Source organism: Buteo buteo, chromosome 21, assembly GCF_964188355.1.
Source record: "Buteo buteo chromosome 21, bButBut1.hap1.1, whole genome shotgun sequence".
In the NCBI taxonomy this organism is placed as follows: Eukaryota; Metazoa; Chordata; class Aves; order Accipitriformes; family Accipitridae; genus Buteo; species Buteo buteo.
In genome coordinates this window covers 19,177,481-19,195,299 of record NC_134191.1, presented here as the reverse complement: position 1 = coordinate 19,195,299, position 17,819 = coordinate 19,177,481, and positions in this window count along the sequence as shown.

The window sequence follows — 17,819 nt, the reverse complement described above, 5'->3', positions numbered from 1 at the left end:
CTGAACTGAGCTTTCCCTGGGTGTTTGATTTCCAGCCTAATGTTCCTATTGCTGAATGCTTTCAGTTACCTTTGCAGTGGTGGGACTGACGGTACTAAACACCAGGGAAGCACCCAGCACTCTGCAGGATCCTTACCCTGTAAATGGCTTTAAATTGCACTGGAATTGGTGTGCAATTCTTACATTTCAAGGTGCTACATTGGCTCAGGATAGCTGCATAGTCCCTTCTGTATGCTCCCTGCAAATTTTTGGTACTTACTTGCCCTGTGTTTCTGCAGGAAACTGAGTTGGTGAAAAGGAGAGGCCAAAGACTAGAAATACTGCATTTTTTCTTTCTGCTCCTTCCTCAAGTGGTGTTTGGGTATATTAGCAGTAGTAGTAGGTTTGGAGATTTTTCTCTTTCTAGAACTGAGTGACTTGGACTTACAGCATTAAATCCAAAGTATAAACTGCTGTGTTTGCCAGCTTGCAGTCGCAAGCAGAAACTGAAAATGTAGAGTAACTGTGAGAGGCGTCAGAGTACGTAATGCTGTGACCTTGAAAGAGAGTGGAAAGACTCGTGGCACTAAAAATTCATAGAAAGCATCACCCAGAGACAGAGTCAGAGAGCGCTGCAATGGAAAAACCATGACATTTCTGTATTTGGCCAAGTCATCTATGAAATGCCATAATGCTGTAGCTTGGTATCATTGACCCCTGCTTTTACAGAGTGTGTTAATTTAATTATTCCAGGTAGCTAGAGATGTTTTCAAGATGTTTGACTTGGTTTGTTTGAAAAATGGTCCTGTCAGAATGTCTCTCCCTTGTTACAGCAAATAATCAAATGTGTAAAGATACTAAAATCAAATTAGAGGCAGACAGACTTCAGCTCAGCCTTCTTGGCTGCAGGCAGGAAGAACAGTGCTATATGCCTTAAATCTGAAAGCCAAAGGGGCTTCCAAAGAAAGTCACTGGTAGAGTAATGTAAGCCCTATGCTCAGCAGCCTAGCTATTTGTGTATTGAAAATCCCATTCAATGTTTAACCCAACTTTTTGTTGTTGTATTGTTAAGAAATGCTCACTGGGAAATGTTACAGTGGAAGATTTTGTACTAGAGGACAAAAACAGGCTGTAGAGGACAGATACCAAGGCACCATGACTTTTCTAAATTAGCAAATAAATAGCAAATAAAGCGATTTTTTTTATTTGCATGGTACCTTACAATCAGTATTCAGTACACTCTCCGCCTGAATTAACCAAGCCGGCATGCATCCCCAGCCATGCGTTGTCCTCTTCAGTGAGAGAGGGGGTGTCATGATGGTCAGCTCATTCTCGCTGATCTGCCAGAGGGTTATATAGTTTGTATGCAACTATTTACTTGTTTTCCTCAGTAGTCTGTGGCTGTCATTTCTTCATACCAGTCAGTCATCAGCCTTATGTTTCATGGGTGACGGGTTCTACATGAAATAAAATGTAAGCATTTTTCCTGATGCGCATGGCGGAGCGTTAGTGTTTACAATATACTTGCACAACACTGCATTTGGCAATGCGGGGGTAATAGGGTGCCACATGGAATTAATTTCCTGAAACAATGGAAGCGCCTACTTTCTCTGGAGTATTTTTACTACTATTGCAATGTTAAACCACTTTGTACAACAGTTACTGTTTGCTGTAGCTGGTAATTCTCTACTCAACAGGCATGTGGTCAGCATGGGCCTGGTACTAAGTGGGTGTGCTCAGATCTGCAGCCACAGGCTTTGGCATCAAAAAAGATAAAGAAACATTGAGGAGCTGCCCGAATCAGTTAGACGGTGCTGCCTGATGTATCGTACAGGGCACAGAAAACCAGAATTAAAAAGCAGAGGGAGCCTACAGTCTCGCTTGTGTAGAAGTTAGTGATTTGGGCACGTTCATGGGAGTGGGAGCAAGGAAGGGTGGAAAGAAATGGCATGGTGGGATTTAGGGTGCTGGGAACGCTTTGTGTGAATGCCAAAGTGTGAGTCCACGCAACAGAATACAGCTCCTTGCTACTAGAAAAGACTAAATCACTTCAGATTGGAGTAGCAATGTGCAAATCTTTTTCTAACTTGAATCACAATATAATATTTTGAGATTAAAACACATCAATTTGGCTTTGCAGCTCCTGAGGTAAGCTGCAGAGACTGTGGGTCTTTCGCCTTCCACATTTAAATCCTGAGATGAATGAGCAGCAAAGAAGATGTGTCTGTTGGTTCAGTAGCTGCTTGCTGTTCTCCTGAGTCAGCACTAAACCAACTCATCAGCGTGGCAGGAAGGAAACGTACGGGCTGAAGTTGTCATCTCTCCTGTAACCTTTTCAGTCGAAGCCCCTGCCCTCTTGTGAGCTTTGAGTCCATGGTGAACATAAGCAGGCTTCAGTGGACCCCTTCAGGGGCTTCCAGATTGAGGAAGAATATCAACTTTTCCCTGATTTCCAGAGGGAATTCAGAGTCTTTGCTGGCCTGAAGTGTTGCTAGAGGCTGTTGAACATGTGCTGTTTGTTACTTGAACTCAGTGACTTGTGATTTATGTGAAAAGGGAACAACTTGTCACTGGGGCGTGGTCTGACTTTCGAAAATGGATGGTGTGGTCGGTCCCATGATGGTCAGTGTTCAGAACGTGTCTGTTGGTGGTTGCTGAGGTCCTCTCCAGCCTCTCTGCAGGAAGAGCAACTCCAATTCTGTCTGTCTGTCTAGTAAACGTGCATGTGGGAGTTTCAGGCACTGTTTGAAGGCCTTGACTTGTTTGGATGAAACCACTGCTGAGAAGTGGGGCTGACATCGTGGTCCGTCAGCTTCTCCGATTGCAGGTCTGAGTGCGTAAGACTCTTGTTGCTTCCTCTGCTGAAGGCCAGTCTGCCCAAGCAGGGAAGGCCACTCTTCTGGGTGAGTTTGATCCAAAGTTTTTTGTAATGTCTCCAGCTTTTCTCTAATCCCCAAGCCAAGAAACTAACTGAACTTTCAGCCTCTTAATAGGAATGGAGAACATCCTGAAAATAATTGCTGCGAACAAAATTAATCTCGCACTGCCTGCAGAACACCCCTGAAGGATTGCCTTCTAAGTGCTTGGAGTTAGATAAGAAATAAGCTCTCTTTAGTGATGCATGTGCTTTCTAAATAAACTCCTTTTAAACAGACTTGCTGCTTAAATCTGTTTGTTTACTGTGGCACATTGTGCAGAAAATGTTTTAAGGAGCTCAGCAACCAACATCAGAGCTTTTACATAAGTGAGATCTGAGGAAAAATGGGAGTGAGATTTCAAATATCCCATTAATCTTTTCACTTTAGGTCTGAGCCAGCTTCAAATTGCACCGAACTGCTGCCAAGTGTGAGTGAGTTTCAGTCCAAATAAAGGAGACTTGGCAGGTCTGAGCCGTGAGGCTTTGTTTCAGGAGTGTTTCAAGGAGAGGGGAGATTGTGTTTTGGTTGAGATTCTGCCGAAGCGGTGCAGTGCTTCGTGATAGTTGTGTGCCAGTTGGCCCCAGCTGCGCCTGCTGAAGACACACTTCTGGTTTTTACATTTCTTTGCTTATGTTTTTAATCTGCATGTACAGAGGTAGCTGTGAAAATGTTTGTACATGGGAAGCCTGGAGTTAGATGAGACTTAATCCCACACACATGTGCAATTCAGCCTCTGCTGGTCACTGTGATTTAAGACTTCATGCTAAGTCTTTACCTCAATGACAGCTGCTGGATTTTGCTCCTTTTGGATCATGTTCTCCTGCTCCCAGCCACCTACAGTGAACCTGGGTTCCTTACATTGGTCTTCTGTAGCGTGAAGCCAGAGAGGTTAAAAGGGAATAACTAGAAACACGTGCTGTGAGCATGCTGCTGGCAGAGCTGCAGCCATGAGGCATGTTGTGAGAAGCTGAGGAGTGGTCTCTGTGTAAGGGGAGGAATATGGCTGGTCTGCAATCTCACAGCTTCCCTGTGAAAATAAGACATTTTTGGTTTTGCCTTTCATTTCTGGGGCTGTGGATGGAGAACGCTGTTCATCTGAGGCTGGTTGGGAGTCAAGCCTCCCCACTTTGCAGAGGGGCAAGCAGGAGCTGTCTGGAGGGACAAGCTCTTGAGTTTCTGCCGAGAGAAAGAGAGCTCCCACAACCTAATGTCCTACCAGCTCAGGATCTGTGCATGAAATAACCCTGAGAATCCCTCTGGCAATCTGCCTGCTTTGTGTCCTGTACGATCAGCTATCCGTGAAGTCTTCCCAAACACCCGTTCCTTGAATTTTCCTTGAAATAGGGGATATTATGACAACAGTAGCGAGGCAGCCATGGCTTCTCTTGTTTCCTGCAGGCATAAATCAGGATATCTGCTGCACAGTGTGAGCACTGGCTAATCTTGCCAGGATTTCAGGTATTAGTCTGGAAGTATTTGGCTGTGATGACATCCATCTAAGAGTGCTTGTTTGCTGCAAAGCACTTACTGCTTTTGGGAGTTTGGGGCGACATGTATCTAGATCATTTGCAGAACCCAAGGATGAAACATGGAAACTTTTAGAGTTTCACAAGTCCTTGTTCTTCCTCCCCCATGTCATGCCCTTCCCACTCCCCCGAATGTTTTTGCTGTGGATATAGGCACTATTAATAAAAGACGCGATTGAAGAATTACCTGGAAGACAGTTGTATTTTTGGCAGACACAATTTTTCTTTAACATTTTGAAGCCTTCTACTGACTGGAAAGCAGGTTTCAGTGCCTCCACTTTGCCTTGACACTATGACTGTAGAGTCTCTGCTGCTCTCAGCCTGGCTGCTAACTTTGCTAAGCTAAAGCACTAGAAAAAGCTAAATAGTTTGGTGTCTGCAGGCCTTTTTCTCTCAGCAGCCCCTGCTTGATTTTAAGATGATCCAAACTTCTTCAAAACACAGCAAAATTATGTAGCTGGATAGAACCTTTTCCAGGAAAGTTTTTGTATGCTTCTCCAGCCCAGTGACTTGCACCTCTTTGTGGGAATGTAACACTAGGTTTCTACTGTTTGTACCTCTGTGCCTGGTAATGCTCCTGGATGTCTCTGGACCCTGTTTTCTCCCATCTTTTTCCGTGAAAACTTGGTGGAGAGGAATTGCTGTATTTGGATTTTCCTGCATCCTGAGTGTGCATAGAGTGAATATAACAACAGATTGTGGAGACAGGGTGGTACGTTCTCCCACCCAGAGCTTTCCTACTTTTTATGTATCTCTGGGGTGCCTAAGGCCTGTTTGTGACATTCCTTGTTTTCCCTTTCTGCTGACCTTAGCACTCCTCGCACAGACTCAGTTATTCCCTGAAGTCAAACGAGAAAACATCTGTGGTGCCCATGGTACTTATAGAAATCTGAAGTGCACAGCTTTTCCACACCTACAAAATTAGGTGTTAGCCCCTTTGCATCCCTGTGAAGAGCCGACACTGAAAGGAGGATGGAGACTTTGCCATATTATCACCTGTCTGGCCACTTAGCTAAAATCCAGTCCAAGTTTTGCTGAAGCAGAAACTTGGCCATTGCAGCAGCAGATGTCATTCTGCTGAATTTTTGAATAAAATGTCATTGTGTGTTGGCACAGCAAAAGGCATGTTGTGTCTTGTAGACCAGCCAGCAAGGACAGTATTTCTGGCTGGCTACTGTGCAATTCAAAAGCAAGCCTATGTTTTATGTTCATGGTACCTGGGTCACTTGTCTGCCTCCTCTCAAGCCAATCTGTCGGTCTGGCAGGGCTGCCTCCGAGGTTAATCTGCTCTCAGAGAGATTCAGAGCCAAGCGGTGACTTAAATGGACAGCCCACAGAGGGCTTTTTCCACAAGATTGTCTTCCATTGATGCTATACACTAACATCTGCTGCAGCTTGTATTCCTGAGCTGCCACCTCCTCCTTTCCAGTGTTTCTCCACATTTAACATGACAGGAAGGACACTCATTTTGTCATCTGAGGGGGTTTTGTGGGGACCCGTGCCGTCTTTGGTGCCAGCACAGACGGGTGCCCCCGTGCTGGTTAAGAGGATCTGCATCCCAGAGCATCCCTGTTGGGAAGGGGACTCTTCTGTAGAGGAATTTCACCTTGGGTGAAATGCAGAGCAAACCGCAGGTGTCTCTTCCATCACTCAGCGCTCTCTTGCAGTAAAGGGTTTTTCTACTACATGCTGTTTTGTTCTCAGAGCAACTCTGGATATGATAGATTTACAAAAAAAAAAAAAAAAAAAAAGGAACCCCAAACAAACAAAAAAGAATTCTGGGACTTTCCCAGGGTGCAAAGGTTTCTGTATTGCACACCTGGTAATCCCTGGAAATCCCTCTGCCTGTGCTGAACAGCATTGCAGCAGCAAAACACAGGCGAGTCAGAAGGTCTGGTCTCTCTCTAGCTTTTAATCTAGCTTTTAATGTTGCGCCAGTGACACTCATAGCAGCTGCCCTTCGCTTCCCTGGCCATCTCCAGCCCTCCAGGGTGGCAGTCTGCACCCATGAGTGTGTGTATGTGTGCACCTCATTGCTGTATTAGATCCCAAAAAGAAACCCTGAAGTAGAGTGTAAAGTTTCTGGGGGAAGAAGTGAAAATTGCATCCCTTTTCAGGGCAAAAGGATGTCAACAACCCCTTCTTGAGTCATGACTGTCTGATGAGGGCTGAACTGGTCCTCTCCTCTCATTCTTTCTTTTTATCTTTTTTGATGCTTAAATGTATACTGATAAGCCTTCTTTCTTTCTCCACCCTTGGAAAAAAAAAACAAACCAGCCTCTACTGAATGCCTATTGGGAAGTTGTCCCTTAGCAGAGTGTCTTAGTTCAGACTTGGTTTTTTGGCATTTTCGGACAGCCACATGCAATCCTATCCTCTCTGGCTGCTGCACTTGTTGGAGTCGTCATTGCCTCTGGGCCTGTGAAAGGTGAGATTCAGCCAAGTGAAAATGCATTGCAGCCAGTGAGAAGCATTACAAGAAGTCATCTTCCATATGTTGATTTATTTTTTTCTCTTGCAGTGCAACTTGTACATTTCCTTTCTGCTTTTCCTAAAGAAGACAGATACATCTTTTTTTCTTTTTTAAAGTTGGAAACTTTAGGAAATGTGTTTTTGTTTTGCTTGGAGGTAACTAAAAATTGCTACATTAATTTTAAGTCCATTGTTGAATAATAACTGCCTGGAGGTTTGTTACTTGTGTAGCAGGTTGGTGCCTGATGTGATTTTAAAAATGACCAAGACATAAAACCCTGAGAGCAAGAATTTATAGAGAAGAGATAAGAAAATTTTTATTAAAAGAGAATGAGCTTGCTTTTCAATTTATTTTTTTTTTCTCCTTAATGTTATCTGGGGCCAAAAATGTTCCAGCATTTGGATTGTCCTGAATATTGGCATTCTCTCAACAGCACTTTCAAGAGCAAATATCTCTCGAAGTGCTGAATAACAGGTCTTGTACGCTTCCCTCACAGGAAATCCTGTGCAGTGCCATGAAATGCTCTCTTGTTCCACTATCTACTAACCTGGAATTTAATTTTCCAAATGAAGTATCATTGAGTCTACACTCAGGACAGAAAACACTATAACATGTGCATCCCTCATAGTGGTCTTTGGACCCTTTTCTTCACTGGGGGCTCAGTGGACCTTTCAGGGACATTTCCTTGGCCAGGCATACCTTAGTGCTAGTTAGTACCTTAGGTACTGAGAGTGCCAAAAGCAGTCTCCTGACTAAGCCCGTAATGAAACTGTGCTGTGTTACGCTTCAAACCATTGGGCTTTGGGGGGTGCCCGAAGAGCCTTTTCCATAGCAACTTTCATGTTTCTGTATTGCTACCTATTATAAAATTATTTCTTTGGATGATGCATGAGGCTGAATTTTGGAAAGAAATATACAGGAGTAGCTGCTGGGAAGTTTCAAGCTTAGAATGGCATTCCTTTAGATAAAAAAAACCCACTTTTTTTTTAATCTTAGTTGTTCTAAGGTGCATCTGATCTTATGAGATAAGGGAGAGTTGCTTTTGAAGCAGAAAGGGAAACAAATATGCAAATAACTAATGAATGAAAGAGCACACACTTAAAACTCCCCACGACTCCAGCAGTACATTCATGAGAACATTATGCGTGTTCACACAAACACCGTTAAAACTAATGGTTTGTTCTCGGGGGAAAACACAAGTCAACTGAAGTGCTATGAGACAGGGGCCTCAAATAGTTGCTGTATTTTGAAATCTAGGCCTATGACTCTTTTGGTTACTGATAAATGCATATCCCATACATACTGGGGTTTAATGGGAAGGCTCTGCTGAGGAAAATGTTCTCTCGTGCTTCATCTCTGCAGCCCTTGTTAGCTGAGGCTGTGGATCTAGATGGTCTCTGGGGGCTCTGACAAACATTCTGCAATTGTTCCCAATTAAGTGGGCTGATATTTACTTAAGTCTCTTTGATCCTTTAAAAAAATATCAACAGCAGTTTAGATGTTTATGGCACATTTAATACACCTAAGCTGTTATACTATTTATGTATCATGTCTGGAAATAACAGGCGCCGTATTCTAAACAGCAAATTGTGGTATTGGCATTTCATTTTAACTCTTGGGATAGTCTCTTGCAATTCTGACAGTAATGAATGGCTCCATGGTATCCTGGCTACTTACAGTAAAGTGCTGTTAAGTGTAACTGAGAGCCACGTCCTCTCCAAATAAAACTTGGGGAAATAATGTCTAGTAAGAGCATGAGAAGCAGAAACAAGCACCGTATCTTGGGAGCAGCATGATCTACACTCTCTGTGATCAAAAGGATCCCTGCAGCTGTCGTAGATCTGATGAAATGGAATTTGGCTTTTTAATATTTGGGGGAGAGAATTTTTGTTTGCTTGTTTGCTGCCATGGTGCTGCTGTTGGTCCCCAAAGGAGGTGATGGCTGTACATCATTCAGAGAGAGCTGCACAAGGGCATCTGCAAACACGGGAATTTGTTGGGATACCACCGGCAGAGGGGACTGCCCTGCACCCTCTGCAGTGCTGCTTGCAGGGGTTTGGCTGCTCAGGCAGCGCTCATGAACTCTTTCTTTGACAGTTGCTTGCAGGAAGTCCTGCTTGAGGAGACGGTTGCCAAGGGCTGTGTTGCTCCAGGGATATGACATCTCACCAGGGACTCGCTCCCCAAGGTGTTGCTAGTGTTTGGATGAGGAACCACCAAAAGAAGCTGGCAGTAAAGGATAGGGATGGAAGGGTATAGGTGACTTCTGTCCTTCAGCCCAAATGAAAGCAGTGCCTTGGACTACTGCCTTGCCCTGCTGCCAAATGTAACTTGGCTAAGAATTAGAACTAGGTTCTTGATGGTTTGTAATCACATAAGATCTCATGATGGTTTCTGAAAGTGTGTAACTGCTAACCCCAGTGTCCTGGCCACTTTCCAGCTCATATAATTACCGTCTGTCTTTCTTGCCCCCTTCCTTCTACACCCCCGTAGTTTCAATTAGATAAGTCATTCTTTACTTCTCTCCAGAATAATGCATATGCCTGTGTTCTTCCCACAGAGAAAACCTCCAACACATACTATATTTTTTTTTTATCTAGACATCATTTGTTTTACGTTGTAGTTTTATTACCTAATTAGTATTATCATGTCAGTGTACTTGATACAACCTGTCTAGTTCTGGGGCCTGAAGGTAGGTAGTGCAGCATACAGTTAATTTATTAACTTTCTAAATTCTGGTCCCGATCAATTATTTAGACTTGTACCAGGCTTCTCGGTAGTGATTTTTGTCAGGAGGATGCTGGTTAACTCATTTGTACACGGTAATACAAACATCAGAAGTTAGAGTCCTTAGTGACTCATTTCTGGCCACCGTGTGGTTTTTGCGCAGCATTTTAAAGAGCACTGTGGGGATGCTGAAACAGCGTTTTCTGAACTTAAGCTAATGGCAAGCAAAAGTGCATGGCATTGGCTGAACCAGTTTTTTGAAGGCAGTTTGGGAGATAGTGGAAACTTCAGAGTGGCTGAGGCAATGCCTGGCACACTGACATGAGACTACAAGAAGCTGACCTTCACTCAGTTCCAGCTGTGCATGTGGCAGCCTCAGCCCGGGCTCTGGAGTGGGAGATTTTGAAGTCTTTAAATGGCTTCACTAATTTTTCCTGATATGCTGTGTCAGTGCCCCAGTGAAACAGTCTGAGCTCAGCAGCTCGCTGGGTGTGACTGGCTGGGTGTGATAGCAGACGCATTTCTAGTGCTTTTTAAACTCAAACGACTTTTTTTCACTTCAGCAATGAAAGCAAGTCCTTTACTCTTAAATGTGACCTGGGAGCAGATGGACAATGATTTTTCACGAGCCAGTCTGTTGTCAGAGCAGCAATTCTCATTGACAGAGAAGTTAATAAACATTAGGAGGATATTCCACAATTGACATCTCCAGTCCACTGCCTTATCACTGGTTGTAATTCAGCTCACGAGCTCACAGAATCTTGTGTTTCCTGACCTGTCATTGGAATGTGTTGGATGGAATTAAATCCAGTCTAATTCAGATGTGGCAAAATTGATCTTTACTTTCTGTACTTAGCTGGGATTAGCCTGGGACTGTAAATTTTTGGAAGGAGCCTGTGCAGCTACAGTATGCTCATTACGGTGCTTAGGTTTGCTGTATGGAATACACAAAAGGTGTGACATAAATAAGAAATGACTACATACAATAATGGAAGAAAATAAACTGAGAAGAATAAATCGTCCTCAGAATCTCCTAAGAATATCCTGTTTGCTTAAGGAGGAGAGTTTAATTAAACTCCAGGGGTGAAATAAATTCCTGGGGAGAGGGCCAGCACGTGGCTTATGAATCAGAGTTGCACAGTAACCTGCTTCTTCTAGTTCATATGCAGATGAGTGTTTGCTTCTTGGTCAGTGGGGAACAAATCATCACCCTTTGATGTGGGCAGGGGGAAAATGGTCTTTAGGACTTTGGGTGGGTTTCTCTCCTTTACCCCCTCTGTTCTGCTCCTTTTCAGACCCCAGACCCCAGAAGATCAGTTCATTACCCACTTGCTGTTGATGATCTTTCTCCTTTCAGTTGCTCAGGAGAGCTGGTGAGCTCCAATCCTGCCTTCTTGAAGTTTGTGGATTGATAACATCCCCATGGGTGACACCGAGCACCGTGCAGTTGGAAGGAGGAGATGCAGAGGCAACACATAGAAGTGTTTGACCTCTGCAGAGGGTTGCAACAAGCAACCTACCTGTCCCAAGACAGCTATACAGAGCATGTGTCAGTCTGGGGATCAATCTCTGCCTTGAAAGAAGGTAGGAGAAAACACGATATTTACCCTGTAGAGAGCAGCATCTTCTGTGTGTGGCAAAGTAGTCTATTTTGATGAGAGGCCATGGAAACACTGGAATAAAACCATTAGGAGGTTGTGTCTGCTTCCTGCCTTGCTTTCTGCACGGTCTGTTGCAGGTGTAATGAAAGCAAATGTGGCCCACTGGGCATCTTTCTGCTCATGGGGGTACTGTGCAGGCTGTGATGCCCATTAATTTGATAAAAATTAGTATGGGGCAAATCTTGAGCTATTCCAAAGCCAGCTATGGAAAATGATATGTTCTTAGTCAGATGTGCTTCCTGTGGCTTTTCAGAGAAGTATCTTACCAAGCCTGATGAACACAACTATTGTATGTTTAGTGTAAGTGGTAGGACATCATTCTGCTGCAGAAATAACTAAATAAGTAAAGTACTTAGGAAAAGTCAGTTCTTTATTAGCTTTGAGTAGTCTTGCTGGTAATACAGACAGTACCAGGGAACTGGTAGACAGTACCAGTAGAACTGTGTTGGCAAAAAATTCACACTTGGAGATTGAAGTAATACCAGTGAGAATTTTATTTGCGGGTGAAGCAAACAGGCATGTGCCAGAGAACAAAATCTTTCTGACTAGCAATTACTTCACTGTAAAGACCAAAACCAGACTTTGAAATCCTACTAACTAGCTGCAGCATTAGTTACAACAAGCTTTGTGTGGTGTTAAAGTAGCTTGAAAGCACCCTTAAAGTAAGTGGTAACTTTTTTGTGGCAACTGAGTGTGTTCCTGACTCCTATTACCTTGGGCTTTTGGAGGAAAAGTGGCTTTTATGGAAGTTCAAATAAACTCTGTGTGTATATATGTGAGTACAGTGACTTGTACGCCACAGATCTGGGAACACCGGACTCACTTCTTCCTGTACCTCCTCTATGGACAGATTCTGCAGGTGAAGGGAGAGCTCTGGAGCCCTGGACAGACAAACTGATCAATAAACCACATGGAGTTCAACATTTTTAAGACAGGTCTGAAGAGTTTATTAAACCTATGCTAGTCTAAGCTGAAAAATCACTGCATTGTACAAATCCACACTTAGTTCTGTCTGAGTAGAACTGCACTGCAAACATGAGCAAAAATCCGTGTGTATTACAGCTGATTTAATTTTTCATACAAAATGTTTCAGTAAAAAGGAAAAAATTGGGCAGGGCATTTTCTACGCATGGAGGCTTTGCATGCAGCATGTGTGTAAACAAGTCCAAAGTTTGGCATTCCAGAGAATCAATAAGGCACATTATAGAAACTCAGATTCAGGACTGTTTCCCATCCTTTGTGTACTGGTAAGTCTGGGAACAGATCAATGAGTTTGTATCAGCATTCAACAATACCACTGCATCTTTCTGAAGTAATTGGCCAATTCACAGAATGAAAGATGCCATGTGAGGGCGCTAATGTTCATTTCTGTAAGAGGAACATTTATGTGGTGTTAAGGTGTTCTATGGAGACCAGGCAGTCATCCTTTTTTTTTTTTTTTTTTTGAGGTAATTCATTTCCTTTTAAGGTTGCAAGTAAACAGACTTCAAAATGACAGCAGAAAGAAAAATACTGTCTTTTCATTGCTTCGTCACTGTTGAATAGAGCAGTCTTAGGTTGGGTTGCTTCATTTTGCCAGAGGACTTTTTCAAAGGAGGCCTGAAGCTTTCATACTCCAGTGCTTGCAATACAGATGGAACAGGGAATGTCTTTAAGCTTATTATTCATGTCTTTCAGTGCTTGGAAATAAGATGTGTTTGGTTATTGTATCATGAGCCCTACACCAGCCTCCTTTTCCCCTGCCTTTGCTGCTGAACTGCAAATAACTGTACTCGTAAGGGGAGGAGGAAGAACGGGAAGTGTTTGGGCTCAAGGCTTCCCAAAAGGTAACACACAAGCCCCATCTCTGTGCTGTATTAGTCAAAACACTGAGCGCTGCACCTCTGAGCATGATGTGGGGAGCAGAGCATCCCTATGTGAATGAAACTGCTGGCTATGCCAAGCTGCTGGGTTATGCCAAGCTTGTGATGAGAGGACAGTCTAGATTATTTTCCTGGTCTGCTGGAAGTTATGTATGATTGGAAAGTGTCAGAGCTGCAGTTAACTGAGAATTGCCATGGATGTCTGGAGGGAAGAGTGTGGAATAGCAAACATAAAGGGTCCTGAGACTTGTCGCTGTCTCACCCTGGTCAGGGACCTCAGGAGTTTTGTGGTGTGGCCAACAGAGAATTGAAAAAATTTAGTGCAACTTTTTGTTGCTTCAGTCATGCTCAATATTGTAACAGCACAGGAGTAATCTCAGGACAATTGTAGGCATTTCTGTAGTATTCAATGACTCTTCATTGTGCTATCACCCTGTATAAACTGGATGTGAAATCTGGGCCTGAGGAAAATTACTGTGCCGAAGGCCAAATGTTGGAGGTCTGTTTAAAAAAAAGGTGCAGTTCTCATACTGAGTGTGAAAGGCAAAGCTCTGGAAGATTTGTTCCCTTTCTGTTGCAAAATAGTCAGTGCCCATGCAAGTCCAAAAGATAGACGTGAGTTTGTGAAATGGTTTTGGAAGAGCGGCAAGGCTCATGCTGTGCTCTAGCACAGCAACCTCTGGTCCTAGTCAGAAGAAGAGTGTATGGAAACAGCTCTTTCAGCCTGAATTTATGTCTGGGAGGTGGATTAAAACATATCACACTGGGAGCAGACTTGAATTCTTAAAAGCAAACCCAAATCTGAAACCCCACAGACCTGAAATGATTAGGTAGGCTTAAGATATGGAAAGTCAGTGTTTAAAAAACAAAGCAAAACCAAGCGCAAGCAGCGGCGAACACATGCAGTGGCATTTGCTAAATGTTGTTTGTCTCTGAAGAAGGGGTGCCCAGAGGGTGGATAAAAGGTGTTTGTGGTGCTGTGTGAAAATTATAATCAAAACCTGAGTTAATCTCTGGAATAAATTCCTGTTGTGGAGCTGTTCCAGGAACTGCTCTGGCCTGGTATGTTTAATCACTTCAGTGGGTCTAGTGGTCCTTTCCTTCCTCACTGGGTGAAAACTGCTGGTTTAGTCCTTTTGTTTATTACTTCCACTTGTGAAGGAGCATGTGCCCACCACTGTTTTTTCATGTGCTCAGGCATCTCTTTTAGAAAGTATATGGCACAGAAAGGGGATTACCTTCTCTCGCCTTTCTCCTCCAATCCTTGGACCATCCTTCCTCTCTTATCTTTATCTTGATATTTCCCACAGTTTGATGCTTGGATGGGCAAGTCTGGGAAGTACAATAGCAGCATGGTGACATCTTTGATTCCTCTAAGCTCTTCTCTTATAGTATCCTGTGCGAAATGTTTGCAACATGATTGTGTCAAGCACAGCAATAGCACAATCATTGTCAGTGGAAACACAGATCCAGAAAGAATATTACTCATTGCACCATTGGGGAAATTAAATCAAATTAAACCCTGTTTCATTTATTGGGGTAGAAGATTATTCCTCATTGTGTGATCAAATTCTTTATTTGCCTTAATAAGGAATTCATCCAAAGTCTAAATTCTGAATAGCTCCAAAATAAAATGCATTTAAGCTGTGCCAAATACTTTGTCATTTCTTCTTTATCATTCAGAAGTGAGTCCCTTTATTTTTCTCTTAACTTAGTTACAACTCTTGCAGTTCATAAATTGAAGGGGGGTTGCTGCTTTGTTATGACATGAATTTTACCTTGTATTTAAGTGTTTGTTTTGACATCTGCTCCAAAAAGTTAGTCATGAGCTCAGGAGAATGAAGTGTTATTTCTTTCAACCTGATTTAGTCCAAGTGGAAGAAATTGCCTCACTTACGCTACATGCAATGTAGAACCAAAGAGCACAGTGGGTCTTGGCTAATTTCGCTGAGGTTGCAACGGGGTCTTGCTTATAGTGCAGAGCTGATATTTATTTTTCAGCATTTTCCAGAGCGCTTAATACATGGGTACATATTAAAATAGAGATAAGAGACGATACTGCCTGTGACATGTAAGATAGGTTTGACAGAGAAAATCCCTTATCTTGGCCATAGGTAAAGCAACCCTGGTGGAAATGGTGCAAACCTGTCTGATGTACGTCAGCCCCAGGTGACAGAAGGGAAGGGTGCATGCACCAGGCAACGTCTATTCAGGTTTCATAGGGGTGGCACGGCGGTGGGAAGCTCAAGTTAGACAGTGGTAACCATGATGCACGGTAGGGGAGGATGTGATGCAGCCTCTCCCAAGATGGCCTGGGCCTTTGTATTTCAGCTCAGGGGTTCTTGATATTTGTATTAACTTTCAAGTAACAGAGGGAGTCGTGAGAGCTGCTCTCCCCATGCAGCATGGTGCTTGGCATGACGAGGAAGCACTCTGCTCTGCTGTTTGCTGACCTGCCCAGAGCACGCAGCACTGCGAGGGCACAGGGACTGCTTCATGCAGGTGGAAAGGTTTATTGGTTTGGGCTCTGGTGTTTGCAGGGGAAGGAAGGAAAGGAGTCAGTGGAGGTGAGCGCTCAGAATGGCTGAACTTGCCTGGCAGCAGAACACACAAACTTGTATGTGAAACCTCACACTGCGATACCAACACACCCTTTCCAGTCCTTTAGCACAGCGATACCAGCACTATCTGTGGGTGTGTGTATGGCAGCTCAGGCTGCGCTCGTCTCAGGGGTGCTCCCGCTCACACTGCATGCAGTATTCAAGAAAATATTTTTGGAGTATCTCTGGGCTGGTTTTGTCTAGTGGAGACCAGCCTGCACATGCAGGTGGGGGGCACAAAGGATGTTCAGGTAATAATTTCCGAAGTTACATTCCCTCCAGTGCAGAGCAGAAAAGCTGGAAGAGGAGCATCGTGGGGCTGTGGTCCTGCTCCAGCCTCCAGTATCGTCTCACAGCAAAGGAGAAGCAGTGTTCCTGGTAAAACCATATTGTGGTTTGATTTTCTATCTAATCATTCATCTTCAGGCACAGGGGCAAAAATAGTAGACCATGGAAAGAAAACATCATTTAACAGTCACTTTTTTTTTTTAAATTATTATTACTTTAATTTTATTTTATTTAGCTAAAACGAGCCTTTTGCTTCCTTGCCTCCAGTTCCCCCGCTCCCTGGCTATTAGGCAGTTGTGGCTGGTTTTTTGGTTTCTTTTACCTTCCTCACTAACTGGGACATAAATTATTTGAGTGAGAAGGAATTAGAGTGGGACAGATGGCACCACCTGCTGCTGGTGCTTTGCTCCTTGAAAGGCTTCCTAGCCACCAAGTCCGTTTTGGGCAAGATGAGGAGGAGACTCAGTCAGGTTTATCTACTTTCCTGAATTCCGTAGAGAGTAACTATTATTCTGGTTCTCCTTCCCACTCTTTCCTGTAAGCAGCACCTCACACCATCCACCACTGGCAGGCAGGATAAGGTCCTTTTTTCTTTAAGGCTTCATGGTCTTCAGGTTCTTCTGCCATTTCTGCTTCTGCTTTCTAGCTCGTGCTGCCAGCTCTGTGCCTTTTCGTCTGTCCCTTCCCCTCCTTTTGAGTGTAAGGCTTAGTACTGGACTATACTGGCCAGTTAGGGGAGGATGCCAGCCTGGGGAGAAGAGGGACGAAAGAGACTATTAAAGGAAGGTGTTGGAAATCACTGCGGCCCCTTGGTCCTGTGAATATGACCTATGTCTGGCAGAGCTGCTGGTCCTGGAAAGGAGGTCAAGCTCTCAACGTGATGTTCATGGGGCTCCCTCCCATGGCTTACAGGCATTCCTTAAGAAAAATTTTACCCACAAATTAAATATGAAGAGTAGACCATACTAAAATTTTTCCAAAGCAGCCCATGCATCTAAAGTCTTAGCGAACCTGATTATGATCAAACCACAATAAAAAACTCAACTGCTCTTCATAGAAAATAATTCAAATGGAATCAAATGAAAATGGGAAAATCTTATGTGGGAAGCTCGGGAGATCCTCAGCAGGTGGCAATTTGCTTAGCTGAGTTGTACTCAGCAGAGTGACTCTGGCTTAAATCTAAGTGCAGATCTATCTGTTGTATCCACTTACATGCAAAATACTCAACCAATTGTGTGTGTATCTCATCAAGAGCCCTGTCAAAGACCCCAAGCAGACTGGAAGTCCAGAAGCAGCTACAATTAGTCAGGAAATGAATGGCAGTATCTCCCAAATTTAAGTGGAAGCAATAAGCAGTCAGAAACAAATGAATTTTTAATAATTACAAGTGGTGGCTGACTTGTTTTTTTCCCCTTACTTAAAAATGGCATCTGAAGCTTCTAAAATGTAGAGAGGCATCTGTTGTTGGGGGAAATGTGTTTAAAAATATGGTGTTTTCTTTGCAATGAGCCAGAGTAATGGGTCTTAATGTAGCAGTGCTGAGTCTTTATGTTCCTTGCTTATGGAGCATTGAAGAAAAGAGTAATTTATCAGGATTATTATGTTAAGAGAACAGCAGCAGCACTTTGAAGGGAGGGCTTACTCAAATAAATAACTGTGTAAAGAAATATTAATTCTAATGGATTTCCTGTACGTGCCATATGGATGCAGGAATATTCATGAAGTGACTCACCTGATCATCCTTATCCCAAGTGCCTGCAGAAGAACAATTTATTGGAGAAATAT